Genomic DNA, 20,027 nt, shown 5'->3' on the forward strand with positions numbered 1-20,027 from the left:
AAGATTGTTGTAATGCCTTTATACAAGAATTGCTGCACTAATAACCTGGTTTTAGAGTTAAATACATATCCTACACTAGCTGTGGTTGTAACAAACTATAAAGATATCATGAAAACAAGATGTTACAAAATGTCCATTTTGGGCCTTTTTATGAACTCACAAGTGGGCCTTTTTTCATTCCGCAGCTAAGCAAATACCTAAAGCACATTTTTGTGAAGCAAGAATCTTTAGAATTTAATAATTGGCTGAGCCATTGAAAAGTGTAACCAAATGTTACATTTTTCAATATAACTGGGCCATTTTACAATATTATTCATAGCCGATGACCTGAGACTATTTGTTATCACAATTATAATCATCTCTGAAAGTTTCAAGACCATCGAGTAATTATTAATGGAGTTATTGTAAAAATGAGAAAATCGCCCATTTTGGCAGTGTAACAAAACCACCAACCAGGTTTGAACATGTCCTTATCAATAGAGCGATTGGTGTTATCAAGGGCCTTTGCTTTTCCTGTGAACTCATCGGGTGACAATAATCTATTCCTCATGTGTCGAGGACTCTCTAGGATTAAGTCCACATCATTAGTTCCACACATGAGTACGATGGTCTTCACATTATTTGCATCAATTGACCTCTTTCTTTCATCTGAGTGGAAGCGTTCATTGATACCGTTTGCAATGCCACCAGGATAGTGAAATACATGTGCTTCTTGATGAGCAGAGGATAGTTTTGTAGCATCTAACTTGGAGAACATGCTTGAGCTAACATACACAGCAAGGGATTTGCTTTTGACTGAAGCAGGGGATACGGTGCTCTTATGAGTGATTTTGTTGGGTGATGATTTCCCTTTGATTGAGGGTTCAGTTTCTCCTACAGTAACGAAAGGCTTACTTGAGGTATCGGGTGGAGCAGACAAGGTTGCACTGCCATCAATCTGGCGCAGAGTAATGCTAATTCTCATGTCATCAGTATGGTCCTGAATAAGGCTGTGTTCAAAGCTGTCCTGAGATTTTCTGGTCATAATCATTATGTCGCCATGGGAGAGAGTAAGATTGGCAACGTGGACTTTGCTTTTAGACCTAAAACTGAGGACTCTTGTTGCTCCTAACGATATGGTGGAAATCATGGAGCCTGGTGATATGGACCTCTCATCATCTGAATGGAATGGTATTCCTTGCTTGCCATTTTCATACTTAGTGATCATGGCGCTGTTAAATATCAGACTTGGGAACTGTGAGCGTAAACGTTCTAAAATAGACTTTAATAAGGGATTGTCATTTAACGGCCTTGTGTTATGGAAGCCTCCATTGTAGGCATATGGGAAATCCCCATAGTATGCTACAGCCCTATTGTTAAACGTTTGTGTGTATTGTGTTTCCATATCCAACTTGAGAGTATCAACAAACCTGAATACACCTCGACTCAAATCATGATATGGATTGATGGACTTACCCACAACGTTAACACTGGTTGAAGATTGTTTGTTAACATCAGAAGAATTCACAAGAGATGGGTTGCTATTAAGTTCAGTCACACTGCTAACTTCACAGTTTTGAGTTTCTGATTCATGTTCAGAGATAAGAACATTGTCCCCGCAAGAGAATGGAACCGCAATTTTGTCATGGCCTGAGCCTTGGGTAAGTTTGGTTAGACGAGCAATTTGTCTCCTCAAATTGTCGTTTTCAAGACTTAGTGATACACAGGTAGAACATTTTGCTTTTGCACTGTTAGGTCTGTCACGAAGGCTGTAATTTCTGATTGGGATACCGGACATAGTTCAAATAAACACAATAATGCAAAGAATTCAGGATAGAGTCTAAAACCGATGCTACTGTTTATAGTTATTTAGTTGTTGATTACAGTACCTTTGCAGCAATTCAGAAGATGGGAATGAGTGGTGTCTGATATTCTTTAGGTGATAGATGGGTGATAGGTGATAGATGGGAGTTAACAGCTCTTAAAAACGATGTCTGATAGTCTTTAGGATGTCTTTAAATAAACTATCGTGCAACAACCATTTACATCGACATACAACCTGTAATGGTTGCTACATTTGATTGAGGTGTTAATTCCCACTAGGGGTCCTCAATAAATGTATTTAATTGTAGTTGTGAAAATAGTTTAAAACTCCTGTTTAAGGCGTAATCGTTGAGTTCAAACGTATGCTGCAGAATGTTCATGTTCTTGTGTAAACTGTTTCTCGGCTTATAGTATGTTTGTTTACTCTTTTGAACGGTTATAATATCATGCTTCAGTACTTTTAGGTCTGCTTAAGACCCATACATGATCAGTGATCACTAGTCCTTTAAGACTTTTACTCATGCAGGCAGTGTATTGAAATAACATAGGATAGGCAACAGTCAGCCTTATTGTACTAACAACTAATATGTAAACGCTACCTCCCTTCTCATGAGGACATGTTCAAACCTGGTTGGTGGTTTTGTTACACTGCCAAAATGGGCGATTTTCTCATTTTTACAATAACTCCATTAATAATTACTCGATGGTCTTGAAACTTTCAGAGATGATTATAATTGTGATAACAAATAGTCCCAGGTCATCGGCTATGAATAATATTGTAAAATGGCCCAGTTATATTGAAAAATGTAACATTTGGTTACACTTTTCAATGGCTCAGCCAATTATTAAATTCTAAAGATTCTTGCTTCACAAAAATGTACTTTAGTGAAACAAATTTTTTTAGTGAAACAAATTTAAAATTTTATCCTTTATTTTACAATCATAATATAATAATATTTATAAGCCTCCGTTTTGAAAGTTTTAAATTTTAATACATTCACATTTCTATTTAAAATTCAATTTTATGTACAAGTCAATAACTGGCCGCCAAAGCCGCGCATTCTTGAAAACAGGATTAACTTGATTATAGTTATACGACTATGTAAATTAAAAACTATCCGTGGTTTTTTCATTTAAATAAATAAATTATAATTTTACCTAAGTCCAAAGCCAGCTTTGAAAAATTTACTATTAAATCATAATATATCGTCAACTTTAAATATTTACAATGCAACAATTCATTAATCTATAAACACGCGTACTCCAGCCCCTAAACGCATAAATTGTTATGCGGCGCGGCTCAAGCCGCGCACGCACGTATTATTTTATACTGTTTGCTTTCTAATAAATATCGTGCCAATGTGTACGTCTAAATTGTAAACGTTCATGTTTTGTGTAAAGTGAATCCAATTGGGACTAGTGACAAGGATAAGGACCCAAGTGCCTGTACGGCTTTTTCGGGCCCCTGTGGACCACTACTCTTGAAATCACTCTACAACATTGAACATCTATATCTACTACGTCATTTGGCAATTATTGTCATTAATCTAACTTTCTAATTAATTGCCGAGGGGGAAGAGTAAACGCTTCATATTAAAATTCAATATACAAAATTCAAAACCATCAATACGGTATTAAATATTATGGACAAGTCTATAGATCTATTTCGTAGTCATATATTCACATGATTTGCTTTATATTATATTATCTTAATACTGTAATGAAGTACAGTAGGATTTGTGTTTCGAGAAAGAAAGGTTGCGGTCAAATTATTAACAAAAGTAAACAAAAGTCCATCAGGGACTCCGTGGAGTCGAAAAAGGTACACGGCTGCTGTCTGGTGCTGCTAGGCATTTATTGATCAAGATGTTTTATTGTATTGATTTATAATGATTCTATTGTTCGTGACTAATTAAGTTCTAAGTGGAGGTATAAAGTGCTGCTCAAGATACTTCGTCATCTCATGTCCAGTATAATGATTAAGATAGTATACAATGCAGTTTTAGTAGTTGACCCATACAGTTAAGTCCGTCATAACTCACAATCGTTAAGTCGTCGGTCAATTGTCAAAGTCGTTGTGTGTTTATTCGTTGAGATAGCAGTAAGATAAGATGTTACGCGCGCGCGCGTTTAATCCCGTCGACGTGAAATGTGACAATGAAAACGCCATAGAATTATTATTTTCGCGCGTTACGTAGAGTTTACCAGTGTGTAATACTAGTTAACACTGGGTGTACACTGAGTGTAAGTGTAAGTTTCATATACAAGCCGTTGAATATTTCCAATTTTGAGTGTATCGTGAGCATGTTTTACAGTGCGATTGCTCGGTACTAGTGTGTTTGTGTATATATATATATATCATTTGTGGAGTATGGTGTAAGTAATGTTTTTGGTTGGAGTGCAGTGGTTATATGTATGAGAAAAGATATATGGTCATTTTAGTAACTCGCATAAATCAGAACTTGAGCTCATTTGTGGCAAAATTAAGCTCACACCAATCAAGTGTATCATGCTTGAATTGCAATTCTCGTAAGGCAATTTTCAATATATTCTTAAACCCGTTTGTCGGAGTATTAAAACTTATCTTACTTGATGTTTGTCGACAACTGTTCCACATGTAGGATGATTGGTAGATGAATTGTGAGGATGGTTGTGATGTAATGAAATAATCCTCTCGTCGTGGTGACCTGTTAAATGATGAGTACAGTGATAATGGTTCCTCTAACTTATTAATTTTGAATAGTTCTAAGAGACAAGTGTACTTGTACAGATTGTGGACCGTCAACAACCTGTGGGTTTTAAACAAGGGCTTGGAGTGTTCTTTTTGGTAAAAGTCCACCCCCAGTCTTTGCTTATCAACAGGTCGTGTTCGGGCACACGTTTTAAACTTCTCTAGGAAAGCTTCTCTATCCCCAAACAGAATTCTTATACACTTTTTCTGTGTTTTAAAGATAGGTTCAAGTCGGTTATTGCTAATACCAGACCCATACAGATATTCCAAATCCTAAATGTGATTCAAATAGAGTATGATATAAATCCTTATAATACTGCTTTGGGACAATGTGTCGTATTCTGCACAGCTTTCCTACTTCGCATTTAAGTTTTGAGTTAAGTGACTGCGTATGTGATTTCCAGTTAAGTTGGTCGTCAATAATAACGCCTAGAAATTTAGCTTCTTGAACTCTTTTAATAACTACATTATTTAAAGTTAGTATGTTCTCGTCATTTTCTACTTCCTCTTTGGCCCGTGAGGGTTTAAAATGAATAAAACAACATTTCTTATAATGTTAATATGTAATAAGTTTAGTTTCATATACTTGTACACAAATGATAGAACTTCATTTCCTTTTTCGTATAGTCTTTTGACACATGTGTCTTCTATAAATATGTTAGTGTCGTCGGCAAATAGTATAAACTTTCCTATAATTGATGAGTTACGGATGTCATTAATATAAATAATAAAAAGTAAGGGACCAAGACAGCTCCCCTGCGGCACTCCATAGACTACTGGAAGTTTCTCGGATTCTTCACCTAATACCGAGACATACTGGTATCTGTTCGACAGGTAACTTGCTATAAGGTTATTTGCATTTCCACGGATTCCATAATTTTCTAACTTATGCAGTAACTTTTCATGTGATATTGTATCAAAGGCTTTACTAAGATCAATAAATATTCCAAGAACGTGTTGTTTTTTCTTGAGGCAAGATTCTACGTGGTTCACTGAGTAATTTAGGGCATAACTGGTCGAGTGATTTTTACGGAATCCGTACTGGTTTTCATATAAGGAGTTCTGTGAATGAAAGAAGCTGTATAATCTATTGAATATAATCTTTTCAAATATTTTACCAAACACAGCTAGCGTTGATACAGGTCTATAGTTTTCAAGGAGTTCCTGGTTATCTTTCTTGTAAATGGGACTAATCCTTCCAACTTTAAGGTCATCTGGAAATATGCCATCTTTCATACATTCGTTATACAGTACAGTGAGTAAAGGAGTAACTATTTTAGAGGACTGCTTAATTACATGAATCGGTATGTCACTTGCCTTGCCATTTTTAAGTTCAGATATGATTTTGCTAACCTCGTCTGTTGTGCAGTCATGCATGTAAATGCTGGAAGTGTTTGAAAGCGGTAGATAATCATAGAAACTAGGTATACTGTTTATGTTAATTTGTCCAAGATCATTGTAAGCGGTATTTAGGTCAGAGGCTAATGATACAAAATATTTATTGAATTCGTTTGCTATGATCCGTCTATTTGTTATCTTAACGTTGTCTATGGTGAACAGCGGCTTTATTTCACGCCGCCGTTTACCTCTTATACGATTTATTAGTTCCCAGGTCTTTTTACTATCACCGCTATTTTCAGCAAATTTACCAGAGAAGTATTCTGTTTTCACAGTTTGACGTGTTTTCTTTAGGACTTTTCTGTATTCTTTGTAGATAAGGTAGCGACTACGTTTTAGTGAGCATTCAGGGCACTGGCAAATGCCGCCCTTGTTATCAGTTTCCCCGAGTTTACATTTTCTATTTCTTATCTCAACCCAATTTTCGTACAGTTTATGCTGATTATTAATTGAGCAAATGAGACCGGGAGTTATCCAAGGGTTAACCTGAACAGTTCTCTTAGAGGTTTTCGGGGTCTCTAATTTAAACGATTTTTCGACGCAGTTTTTGTAAGTGTCATGGAATTCAGTAAAGTTATGGATTGTTTTAGTTTTAAGCTCATCTTCAAGATCCACTAGGAAGCCGTTAACATTTGATTGACAGAAGTCGTAATATTGTTTAAAAGAAGTTTTTTCAGAGTTGACTTCAACATTCCAGTTAAATGTGTTAAAAATAGGTGAGTGATGAGTTATTCGTTCTTTTAGGGTGCCTGAAGTAATCACATTCTCAATATCGTTAGTAATAATGTTATCTATGCAGGATGCTTTACAGCCTGGTTTTTCGTGGGTAACAATAGATATTAACGGACAAAATCCTTTACTGAATAATATTTCTTCATATTTTTGAACATTTTTGTTATCTTTATCATGAAGATCGATATTAAAGTCTCCAGCTAGATAACTAAACTTCGGCATGTGATCAAGAAGGTTAGAAAGTTCAACTAGAGCTTGGGAAATACAGCCACTTGGTGGACGATACAAAACACCTACATTAACAGGTTGATCTTCGTTACTTAATGATAAGACAAGTATTTCTAGATGTTCTGTGACTTGTGATATATTCTCAATTACAGTAGCATTTAATTTATCGTCAACATAAAGGGCTACTCCAGTGCCCTTTTGTTTGTTAGGTGCTGTGTCCTGATAGTAACTATTATAACCGTCGAGCTGAAATAGATTGCTTAATTCTTTTCCAGTGTTGGTTTCAGCTAGGGCTATTACGGAGAATTTTGTTTTGTACCTACAGGTTTCAATGGCAAGGTTGTCAAAATTTGATTTATTTCCATCAATATTTTGAAAGAGAATAGATGATTGTTTCTTTACTTGGTTGCAGAGAATATTTGTAAGGTCAGATGCAGTGTATGAGTTACAATCATTTAAAGTATTTGAGATTTTGGTTGTGTATTCGTCTAGGTTGTTGTCGTCGTCGTCATTGTCAGTGAGTAGTTTAAATGGGTTGTATTTAACCTTGTCTAAATGGATACAACGAGTACAGTAAAACTCATTAGATTGGCTATTTGGATTTGATTTGCGATAGCATTTATGGTGCATTATGCAGTCACAGTGAAAACATTCAACTATTGTTTGGCCGATGACTATGTTCTTAGAACAGACAGGACATACCTCCTTAATGAGGGGAGTCATGGTTGGTAACCATCCACGTGACCCTGACTAGCAGCAGCAGGAACAACAGGACCAGTTTCTCTTCCAGCAGTCGCATCCCTGTAGGATCTATCGTCTACCCTTGTGGACCTCCTCTTCCTTTTGTCGATACCACCGTTAATCCTGAGAAGAACAGTGTTACGAATAAATTGTTCTAACTTTGCTAGTCCCCTCCAGTTGAGGTGAAGGAAGTCCGGTTTTTGGTATTTGTTGAGGTCGCGAGAGAGAGAGCGGTCAAGGAGACCATCCCTATCACAGAACTCATCAAATCCATCCACATAACTGACACCAAAATTGGACGGGAGCAGCCTACATCGAATCAAACTGTTAAAGTATATAAGCTTTCTATTTAAATCAGCACGTTTAGAAGGAATTGTTGGACAAACATATACATGCACACCCGGATTAATAGATTGAATCTGGGCAATTTTTGAAACTAGATGGTTGTAGATTATATCAATATCGTTTTGGCTTTTTACATCTGTTTGTTTCAGGTCATTAACCCCACACAATATAACACAGTTTCTATAGCCACAGGACACATAAGGATCAATGCTATCGACAGTTGGGGCAAAGAATCGTTTTCCAGGAAGCCATTTGCCGAATGACTTGGCAGGATCAGAACCGAATTTCAGTCCGCCGGTGTTCGAGTCCCCAATGATACATGTAGCGTTTCTATTCAGGGAACTGACTGATCTCAATGTTATACTGTAGCGCAGCCCAGTTATCTCGCCTGCATCGATACGATGGTGGAACAGTGCTTGGCTACGACGAGTCATTACATATAATGATCCTGGGCCACATAGTTGCTTGTGCTCATCAATACCTGTACTAGCATCAGAGAAAGAAACATGACATGCAGTACCAAGAGAGACTGTAAAGATACTTGATTCCGGGTGGATAGAAGGCTCGTTATCAGAGTGTCTAGGCAAGGTGCTGCTTGTGCCGTCAAACCGATTCACCAAACAGCTGTTAACCTGAGGTTGGTCACCTGAACAAAACTCACTGTTGATTCTGTCGATGAGTTTTCTCAAGGGTGGTGGTATTGCCTTTGGTGTCTTGGACGACTTAGATCCAGGATAATCGTACCGTTCCCCATATGATAGGCAGGAGCGTTCGTTTTCAATTTTGAAGTCTGTGCTGCTCAAATCAAATAGGTCAACTAGTTCTTCCGCAGTCTTCTGATCTATAAAATCGTTTTTGAACAGTTCCACAGGTTTCTGCTCATGATGAGGTGGCTGCAAAAGGACAGGTGGTGCTGGAGGACGAGGATGCTGTGCAGGAGGTAGGTTGGGAGGAATGCAAGGACCAGGGTTATGCAATGGCTGTATAGAACTTATAGACTGTTTTAGTTCAGCAATGCCTGCAGCTACAGTGGGCTCATTTGCAGAAAGTGCGGTGAGTTGTTCTGAGATGCTCTTCAGAAACTGCTCAGATGAGTCTGTAGATGGGGATGATTCAGGGGAAGGTCTAGATGCTAAAAGTTTAAGGTCCCTCTGTAGTTCAGCAATGTTGGTATTTATTGATTCTAATGATTTGTCATGGAGCTTTATTTCATTATTTAGGCCATTAAGGGAGTTCTCTTTAAGAAGCAGGTGTTGAAGGTGAACGTCGAACTGGGAGAGAGTGTCAAGGTTCCTAGAGAACTGTTCGAAGTCAAATTTTTCAAGAGCTGAGCCTGCTGAGCTTGCTGATGCCACAAGTGCACTGACAGTTTCAAGATTCTTAACAGCTGTAGATGCTTCAAAATCTGAGTTGGCCTGTTGCAAAGCCCTTGTGTTCCTGCAGCTGTAACAAAATTCGTCTCTCTGTTTCTTCAGTGTTGATACTGGTGCCACGAAGCAGTATGGGCACAGCCATTCTACCATGGAGTTGATAGCTGACCTCGTTATACCTTTCATAGACAGGCAGTCCACATGCCACTCTTGATGACACTTAGAACAGTCAATGAGGTAAACTTTACCGTTAAAAGAGCGTTGACATGGACATTTCTTCTTGTCCCTATGTTTCCTGTTTACCTGATCTTCATTGTCCACTGTAGATTCGGCTAAAATGTTGCGAGACAAGCTATTAGATGTTTTAGGAGTACCTGAAGTCTTCCTAGAATTTGACGCCATTTTCAAATCAAATGAAAGTAATACTGACCAAATAGATCCGACTTGGGGTCGGCTCCCGTTAAGTGTTTTGTTTTGGAGGAGATTAGGACTTCAGAGTTGATGACCCTAGTAAAGTGTAGATGACCCTAATAGAGTGTAGAATGTAGATGACCCTTAGCTTAGTACGCCCCTTCGGGGGAGTTGTAACATACCATTCCTGAACACTCAAATTATTTGTTATATAGTAGTGTTGAAAGTATTAAAACTTTAGGTATTTGCTTAGCTGTGGAATGAAAAAAGGCCCACTTTTGAGTTCATAAAAAGGCCCAAAATGGACATTTTGTAACATCTTGTTTTCATGATATCTTTATAGTTTGTTACAACCACAGCTAGTGTAGGATATGTATTTAACTCTAAAACCAGGTTATTAGTGCAGCAATTCTTGTATAAATGCATTACCACAATATTGGTATATGGTTCATAATCAATAAAAGGCCCATTTCTTTGAATAACGTAACATGGTTACAAATGAGTATGTTATACAGAGTTGTTTGATCTAGTATTGATTTTAAGTTGGTTGATGCATTATAATAAAGACATGAAACAACTTAACAAATTTAAAAAATGATAATTGGGACCAAATTATTGAATTTTGTAACAATTTAAATGTAATGTAATTTAAATTTACGACAGAACGCGGTAAATTTAATCAAATGAATACAGCTAATTAGATTAAAGGTTGGATATTTAAAAACGTTTAATTTACATATCAAATTGTATAGAAAATAGAAATTGGGCCCTATATATTGAAATTTGTAACAATAAAATGTCAGGTCAATGCTTGACCGGAACATTAAAACGTTACAAAACTCAATGTTTTGGGCCCAAGTACAAAGTATGGTCAATAATATGGGGGGGGGGTGTCACGTCCGTCTATGTCCGCTTGTCTCATAGAATCCAAAAAGGACAGGACATAGGCGGACATAGGCGGACATAGACGGACATAGGCGGACATAGGCGGACATAGGCAGACATAGACGGACATAGACGGACATAGGCGGACATAGGCGGACATTAATGGACATTAATGGACACCTAAATTGCTAAATAAAATGTTCAATTTTTGCTGTTATAGGGGGATCATGTTTTTTGTCCGTTCGGTACCCTATATTTTCAAAACGGACAAAAAATAGAGCGGACAAAAACGGACAAAAATGGACAAAAATGGAAATAACATTTAGATGCTACCTCCTCCTACTCTTCCTCCTCCCCCTGGGTCTTCCTGATCTTCCTCAGTCCTCTTCCTCCTCCCCTCCTCAGTTCTCCTCCTACTCCTCCTCCTCGTCCTCAGTCCTCCTCATCAGTCCTCAACAGTCCTCCTCCTCTCCAGTCCTCCTCCTCCTCCTGCGTCCTCCTCCTGGGTCCTCCTCCTGGGTCCTCCTCCTCCTCTTCATCCTCCTCCTCTTCCTCCTCAGTCCTCAGTCCTCCTCCTCATCCTTCTCCTCAGTCCTCCATCCTCCTCCTCAGTCCTCCCCCAGTCCCCCTCCTCCTCCTATTCAGTCCTCCTCCTCCTCCTCCTCCTTCTCAGTCCTCCTCCTCTTCCCTCTCAGTCATCCTCCTCAGCCATCCTCCTCAGTCCTCCTCAGTCCTCCTCAGTCCTCCTCCTCAGTCCTCCTCCTCCTGGGTCCTCCTCCTCCTCCTCTTCATCCTCCTCCTCTTCCTCCTCGGTCCTCAGTCCTCCTCCTCCTGGGTCCTCCTCCTCATCCTTCTCATCAGTCCTCCTCCTCCACAGTCCTCTCCCAGTCCCCCTCCTTCTCCTCCTCCTATTCAGTCCTCCTCCTCCTCCTCCTCAGTTCTCCTCAGTCCTCCTTCTCATTTCTCCTAAGTCCTCCTCCTGAGTCCTCCTCCTGAGTCCTCCTCCTCTTCCTTCTGAGTCCTCCTCCTGAGTCCTCCTCCTCCTCCCTCTCAGTCATCCTCCTCAGTCATCCTCCTCAGCCATCCTCCCCAGCCATCCTCCTCAGCCATCCTCCTCAGTACTCCTCAGTCCTCCTCCTTCTCAGTCATCGTCAGTCCTCCTCCTCAGTCCTCCTCAGTCCTCCTCCTCCTCCTGGGTCCTCCTCCTCCTCCTCCTCCTGGGTCCTCCTGGGTCTTCCTGATCCTCCCCAGTCCTCTTCCTCCTCCCCTCCTCAGTCCTCCTCCTACTCTTCCTCCTCGTCCTCAGTCCTCCTCATTAGTCCTCAACAGTTCTCCTCCTCCCCAGTCCTCCTCCTCCTCCTGGGGCCTTTTCCTGGGTCCTCCTCCTGGGTCCTCGTCCTCCTGGGTCCTCCTCCTCCTGGGCCCTCCTTCTCCTGGGTCCTCCTTCTCCTCCTCAGTCCTTCTCCTCCTCCTCCTCAGTCCTCCTGCTGTTATAGGGGGATCATGTTTTTTGTCCGTTCGGTACCCTATATTTTCAAAACGGACAAAAAATAGAGCGGACAAAAACGGACAAAAATGGACAAAAACGGACAAAAATGGAAATAACATTTAGATGCTACCTCCTCCTACTCTTTCTCCTCCTCCCCCTGGGTCTTCCTGATCTTCCTCAGTCCTCTTCCTCCTCCCCTCCTCAGTCCTCCTCCTACTCCTCCTCCTCGTCCTCAGTCCTCCTCATCAGTCCTCAACAGTCCTCCTCCTCTCCAGTCCTCCTCCTCCTCCTGCGTCCTCCTCCTGGGTCCTCCTCCTGGGTCCTCCTCCTCCTCTTCATCCTCCTCCTCTTCCTCCTCAGTCCTCAGTCCTCCTCCTCATCCTTCTCCTCAGTCCTCCATCCTCCTCCTCAGTCCTCCCCCAGTCCCCCTCCTCCTCCTATTCAGTCCTCCTCCTCCTCCTCCTCCTCCTTCTCAGTCCTCCTCCTCTTCCCTCTCAGTCATCCTCCTCAGCCATCCTCCTCAGTCCTCCTCAGTCCTCCTCAGTCCTCCTCCTGGGTCCTCCTCCTCCTGGGTCCTCCTCCTCCTCCTCTTCATCCTCCTCCTCTTCCTCCTCGGTCCTCAGTCCTCCTCCTCCTGGGTCCTCCTCCTCATCCTTCTCATCAGTCCTCCTCCTCCCCAGTCCTCTCCCAGTCCCCCTCCTTCTCCTCCTCCTATTCAGTCCTCCTCCTCCTCCTCCTCAGTTCTCCTCAGTCCTCCTTCTCATTTCTCCTAAGTCCTCCTCCTGAGTCCTCCTCCTGAGTCCTCCTCCTCTTCCTTCTGAGTCCTCCTCCTGAGTCCTCCTCCTCCTCCCTCTCAGTCATCCTCCTCAGTCATCCTCCTCAGCCATCCTCCCCAGCCATCCTCCTCAGCCATCCTCCTCAGTACTCCTCAGTCCTCCTCCTCCTCAGTCCTCCTCAGTCCTCCTCCTCCTCCTGGGTCCTCCTCCTCCTGGGTCCTCCTGGGTCTTCCTGATCCTCCCCAGTCCTCTTCCTCCTCCCCTCCTCAGTCCTCCTCCTACTCTTCCTCCTCGTCCTCAGTCCTCCTCATTAGTCCTCAACAGTTCTCCTCCTCCCCAGTCCTCCTCCTCCTCCTGGGGCCTTTTCCTGGGTCCTCCTCCTGGGTCCTCGTCCTCCTGGGTCCTCCTCCTCCTGGGCCCTCCTTCTCCTGGGTCCTCCTTCTCCTCCTCAGTCCTTCTCCTCCTCCTCCTCAGTCCTCCTGCTGTTATAGGGGGATCATGTTTTTTGTCCGTTCGGTACCCTATATTTTCAAAACGGACAAAAAATAGAGCGGACAAAAACGGACAAAAATGGACAAAAACGGACAAAAATGGAAATAACATTTAGATGCTACCTCCTCCTACTCTTTCTCCTCCTCCCCCTGGGTCTTCCTGATCTTCCTCAGTCCTCTTCCTCCTCCCCTCCTCAGTCCTCCTCCTACTCCTCCTCCTCGTCCTCAGTCCTCCTCATCAGTCCTCAACAGTCCTCCTCCTCTCCAGTCCTCCTCCTCCTCCTGAGTCCTCCTCCTGGGTCCTCCTCCTGGGTCCTCCTCCTGGGTCCTCCTCCTCCTCTTCATCCTCCTCCTCTTCCTCCTCAGTCCTCAGTCCTCCTCAGTCCTCCTCCTCATCCTTCTCCTCAGTCCTCCATCCTCCTCTTCAGTCCTCCCCCAGTCCCCCTCATCCTCCCCCTATTCAGTCCTCCTCCTCCTCCTCCTCAGTTCTCCTCAGTCCTCCTTCTCATTTCTCCTAAGTCCTCCTCCTGAGTCCTCCTCCTGAGTCCTCCTCCTCTTCCTTCTGAGTCCTCCTCCTGAGTCCTCCTCCTCCTCCCTCACAGTCATCCTCCTCAGTCATCCTCCTCAGCCTACCTCCCCAGCCATCCTCCTCAGCCATCCTCCTCAGTACTCCTCAGTCTTCCTCCTTCTCAGTCATCGTCAGTCCTTCTCCTCAGTCCTCCTCAGTCCTCCTCAGTCCTCCTCCTCCTCCTGGGTCCTCCTGGGTCCTCCTCCTCCTCCTGGGTCCTCCTGGGTCTTCCTGATCCTCCCCAGTCCTCTTCCTCCTCCCCTCCTCAGTCCTCCTCCTACTCTTCCTCCTCGTCCTCAGTCCTCCTCATCAGTCCTCAACAGTTCTCCTCCTCCCCAGTCCTCCTCCTCCTCCTGGGGCCTTTTCCTGGGTCCTCCTCCTGGGTCCTCGTCCTCCTGGGTCCTCCTCCTCCTGGGTCCTCCTTCTCCTCCTCAGTCCTTCTCCTCCTCCTCCTCAGTCCTCTTCCTCCTCTTCCTCCTCCTCCTCCCTCTCAGTCATCCTCCTCAGCCATCCTCCTCAGCCATCCTCCTCAGTCCTCCTCCTTCTCAGTCCTCCTCCTGAGTCCTCCTCCTCCTCAGTCATCCTCCTCAGTTCTCCTCCTCGGTCCTCCTAGGTCCTCCTTCTGGGTCCTCCTCCTCCTCCTCCTGGGTCTTCCTGATCCTTCTCCTCCCTCTCAGTCATCCTCCTCAGTCATCCTCCTCAGTCATCCTCCTCAGCCATCCTCCTCAGCCATCCTTCTCAGCCATCCTCCTCAGTACTCTTCAGTACTCTTCAGTACTCTTCAGTCCTCAAAATGTTTGTCCGCTAATGTCCACCAATGTCCGCTAATGTCCAGCAATGTCCATCCAAGTCCGCCAATGTCCGTCCGGGTCCGCCAATGTCCGTCCGAGTCCGCCAATGTCCGTCCGAGTCCGCCAATGTCCGTCCGTGTCCGCCAATGTCCGTCCGTGTCCGCCTATGTCCCAAAAAACACGTCCGTTGTCTCATAGAATCCAAAAAGGACAGGACATAGGCGGACATAGACGGACATGACACCCCCCCAATATGGTTGATGGAACCCTTTATGACCTAGGCAAACTGGTCTGAACTTCAAAAACTATAATATAGCTTGCCTAACACCCCTCACACTAGGATACATACTATATATACTATACTCTATAAATTTTACTTTCTAATGTTACATTATTCAAGTTCCGCAGCCATTTTATCAAATTATACGAATAAGGATTGCTTTACAATTCTGTATGAGAATCTAAAAACCATGTTACCAGTACAAGAATATATTGAACATTCCAGATATGAGCTTTGTAGTCAAAACATAAATATGTTACAAAATTCAATGTTTTGGGCCCAAGTACAAAATTTGGTCAAGAATATGGTTGATAGAACCCTTTGTGACCTGGAAAAACTGGTCTGAACTTCAAAAACTATAATAAAGCTTACCTAACACCCCTCACACTAGGGTACATACTCTATACACTTACTTTCTAATGTTACATAATTCAAGTTCCGCAGCCATTTTATCAAATTATATGAATAAGGATTGCTTCAGAATTTTGTATGAGAATCTAAAAACCATGTTACCAATACAAAAATATATTGAATATTCCAGATATGACCCTGGCAGTGAAAACATAAATATGTTACAGAATTCAATGTTTTGGGCCCAAGTACAAAATTTGGTCAAGAATATGGTTGATGGAACCCTTTGTGACCTAGAAAAACTGGTCTGAACTTGAAAAACTATCAAGAAGCTTTTCTAAAAACTCATTGAAAAAGTGTAGCATAGAAATGTGTTACAAAATTCAATATCCAGGGCCCCCAACTAAACTGCTATATCTCAGGACCTGAATATGTTACAAAAATTCTGATTCAAGGGTGCCCTCAGTCAAAGGGTCTAGTTTTTGTCAGTAGTTTCAGTTTTTCTTAAAATGTTACAGATTTCAATCTGGGGGCCCAGAAGTAAAGAGTGGGAAAAATGTAACAAAACCACCAACCAGGTTTGAACACGTCCATGAGATTAATAATTAATGTCTAATCGATATGATTTATTTTGATTTTACCACACATACTTAGTTTTGAAACATTCATAATTTTATATGGCCTGTAATCAAATTTTATCAAATTGCAAGATTATCATTGCAGCCTCATTTCAAGCTTTCGAATCAAAGAGATGTTTCAGCTGTTCTAATACCATGAGAAGTTTTGATGCATTCAGTGTCTACAATATTCGCTGTGCACTTATAATCAATCATTTAATTTGTAGTCAAACATTCACATTGGATAAGATTTCCGCTACGACGAAGTGTGGTGGAAGGAAGGAAGGACAGACAACATATTTAGAGCTCCAAAATTCCTCTTTTCACTACTGTCCATTCATAACCATCATTAACTTTTTAAAGTGGTGGATGGAAAAAATCGTATAAACGAGGTCCAAGATTTGCAAAATCAAATAATAGTTTTGTAAGGGCCTATCTTAAAATTACATCTTAATAATCTCTTTAATGATGTATGATTTTTAGAAACTTTAAATTAATTTTGGCGCTCACAGGTCCTCATGAATATGTGATTGCCGCATAAGGTTCTGTAAATGTGCAGGGCACCTTCAAGCTTAAATTATTCACCTTACTGAGGCAGTCAACCAACGCGTGGCTTTATTTTTATGATATGATATGTTTTGATTGTTATTAATAAATACCAAAATTTAAATTTGTTTTCCTAAAATTTGTTTTCCTTTAAATGATCCCTAAAACATATCTGAAAATTTAAGGTCATTTATAAGTGTCAGAATTAAAATAGCTGTAGTGCCCTTTCATTTTTTGGTAGTCAAACTGTGATTTATACAAAATCACGTCTTATACAATTGTACACTAATATAAATTTGCGTTTCAATGCTGTCTTTATCATTCTTTCAATCTACTAACAATCTACTTTACAATAGGGTCCATAAGGAAGCCAACAAATCTCCTAGGTCAACATCTTTAAAAGGTATGTTCTTCATATTTACACTTTACATGAAATGTAGATAATCAGAAACTTAGTTATTGTTTTGTCATAATTGCATGCCTGTCAATATCTGGTACCACTGATAACAATACTGTTTACCATAATGCTTAGAAGTGTTGGCCCTAAGTCACTAAGTGCAAGGTCGTTATTACTAGATTTATGGAAAACTTACGAAGCAATGATGTCCCTAAATGGCCTTCTCTCTGTGTTATTTCCGAAAAATTAATGACAAAAAGTAGTGATTTTCATGTGTTCCATTTTTTTTCGAAAAGTATACATTTTAGGACCTTCATTACATCATTGGGAGATTAGGTTTGGCCACGATACGGCCTCTATAAAGCAACGATACAGCCACTATACGGCCTATAAATTGTGCATAATTTTATTTACTGACATTCTGTATCAGGTTTAATTCAGACTTAAATTAATTTGGTTGTAAATGAAATTGTATAACTATCAGAATTTAAATATATTTTGATTACACCTTTCTGATCACAAATTTAAAGTCTCCATTAATCAAATCTCAAATGTGATGTCTTCAATCAAATGTCTCCAAAAAATAAAATTATGCACAAATTAGCACTAGATTAATGTAAAATTGTCCGAATTTAAAATATATGAACGTAAGTGGCCGAATAGAGGCCGTATCGTGGCCAAACCTAATCTCCCAATTTCCTCATTGCATCATTGTTTCTACAATTTACATAAACTATTACGTTTTGCACCCATGTTAAGTCTCTAGAACCTTCCAAAATCGCCAATAAAACGCACACGTCTTTCTTGGCTTGAAATGTCCTGGGACTACGGATAACACTTCTTTGAGAACGAATTAATTTATCCGAAGGCTATAATCTTCTTTCCCAAAACTCCTATATCACTTTAATGACAGTGAATCTATATATAATGATCGCAACTGTATGCCTAGAATGATCAGAATGACATGACCTAACGCGAACGCCCGATTCCTGAGTGCCAACACACATAAAACCACAGACCAGCATTATGTCATGGCTGTTAGAGAATGTTAAAGATATTTCACACAATCTCACCGCTCTCACCAGAGTGTACACTTGCTTTCCTTGTATCACAGTGATCTGAGGAGCTTTATCTGCCAATCTCGCTAGTCGCTACTGACACTTTCCCAATTACCCCCTTGCGACCGTCATTACATTTGTCTCCTCTGTAGTTTTGTTCCTGTTTTATTCCTCCGTAAGGTGCACTGTTCTCTACGGCGTGACAGTAAATTTCCAGACCACTGAAGATATTGCACTATTAATAACCGTGTAATATTTTAATAGGATAGTTGAGCAATATTATATAATATGTATAATATATTCTACTTCATGATATTATATTCTACTTTATAATTCGAAGGATTCTCTTTGTTTTCTGACCTGTGGCCACGGGCATTCTAATATATTATATTACATACATGTAATGCTCGAGGTAGCTGAATGCAAGACTTTTAAGTTGGTTAAGTTCTAATTTGGTCCAAAATAAGGCATAATCTTATACGGACTTCGGCGCCACACTTTAAGGAGTTTCGGAAGTTATTCGACATTAGATTAATTAAATGTGGGTATGTACTCATGTACTGTGCTTTTTAAGCAAAGTTGTTTCGTCTTATTAAGATTTGATAATTACAATTTGGCAGTTGACATACAATGAAATAAGCTTACACTTGTATAATGTATAAACTGATTTATTAAATTAGCACTGTCAACCTTTCATTATTGTTTGTTCGTTAATATTTGTGGCAAGGATTTTATGGTATTGGTATAATTATCCTATATCATTCTTTTCCTATCTTTTCTTACGAATGCATCTTTCTTTTTAATGATTTCAAATTCTTTTGTGACGTTAACTCAACTATACGTAGCAGAACATCAAAATACCCATCTCTTAAGATCAGTAAATATGACTTTTATCTCTCTCGCACGAGACGTCGTCTGTCCCTGTAAGTATTATCGCTTCTATTTTGGTGAACGTACGTCATCCTTAAAGTAACATCAAAACAACTACGTAGCAGGCGCGTCATTCATCGAACTGAGCTACAACATTACAAAAATGTGATGAAATCTCATTCAAGGGTAGGAATGATGCAAGTTTGCTATATGTATTTAGGCTGCTATTTAACAGAGTTACTTAATTTAACGTGTGCTTGTTCTGTTTAGTTTGTTGTGAATCGTTTACAGGTACACCCCGTGTTAACTCTTGCTTTAGCCTGTAGCTGTGTTCGGTGTAGATTGAGATTATAAATAACAGATTATTACTTCAAGTCCATTAATTACTAATACGATCGATTTAATCAATTTGATATTTGTTTGATTGAATTGCTGAAGACTAGAGCTTGGTTCATTTTGTTAAGTGAGTATAAACGCCGATATAGATACAGCTTTATTTATTCACTTCAAACAGATCAAATAAGATAACTGACCAATCAACACTCAATAATCATTAATAATCAGTAATATAATTGGACAGATTTCCGATGTGAATTATGCCAAGCTGGCCACATTTCAGTTGTCTTGAGTCTAAAAGTGTCGAGCTAAGAATGCCATTAACGATCCTATTTATTTTCATGTGATTACGATGTGGTAGCTGTAGAACAGTCATTTACTCAAATCGCGTCACGTAATTCCGTCTAATTTTCCGCCAGATTGGACATCCCGCCATTTTATTTCTTTTGATCGCTACATTTTACCAAAATTAAAATGTGCTTTCCGTGAAAAGAGTTTATTGCATTTATCCTCGAATTTGCACTTTGCGTTTGAAAATTTAATCTTGCGTTTGAAATGAGTTGTCTGGAAGCTGGAGCGATAACCTCCATACTGGGCAGACGATTGAGTGCCACGTTCAAGCCTATATCCTTTATTGTACAGAGTGAGTCGTGTGTTTAATAATTGCATCCCAGACTATTCACTGTATTAGTTTTACCACATTGCTGTTCTAAAGATTAGCCTTTCAAAATTCGTTCTTAAAACACGTTGTTCACTGTTCAACTTGAGCTCCCACGTTGTTGTCAGCGTGTCACTCCTTTTACAATGTTGTGT

General features: G+C 40.7%; 2 protein-coding genes across 10 annotated transcripts in view; one reads left to right on the plus strand and one right to left on the minus strand.

Moving 5' to 3' along the window:
- LOC134816353 (calcineurin B homologous protein 1-like) overlaps positions 1-9,985 on the minus strand; it is a 46,473-nt gene extending 36,488 nt beyond the window's left edge. The window contains exon 1 of the mRNA XM_063825163.1: positions 9,954-9,985. The gene's annotated coding sequence lies outside the window, so the exon portion shown is untranslated. The remainder of the gene's footprint in view (positions 1-9,953) is intronic.
- Positions 1-20,027, plus strand: part of LOC134816349 (phosphatidylinositol 5-phosphate 4-kinase type-2 alpha-like) — a 110,487-nt gene that overhangs the window by 70,960 nt on the left and 19,500 nt on the right. For 4 of the 9 annotated variants that reach the window (XM_063825156.1, XM_063825157.1, XM_063825159.1 and 1 more), the window contains exon 2: positions 16,910-16,956. The exons of 4 other annotated variants lie outside the window; for them this stretch is intronic. The gene's annotated coding sequence lies outside the window, so the exon portion shown is untranslated. Of the gene's footprint in view, positions 1-16,909; positions 16,957-20,027 lie in introns of those variants that run through there. One more of the 9 variants, XM_063825153.1, reaches the window with a different exon arrangement.

This window comes from Bolinopsis microptera, chromosome 6 (genome assembly GCF_026151205.1).
Source record: "Bolinopsis microptera isolate Bmic1 chromosome 6, MBARI_Bmic_1.0, whole genome shotgun sequence".
Lineage (NCBI taxonomy): Eukaryota > Metazoa > Ctenophora > Tentaculata > Lobata > Bolinopsidae > Bolinopsis > Bolinopsis microptera.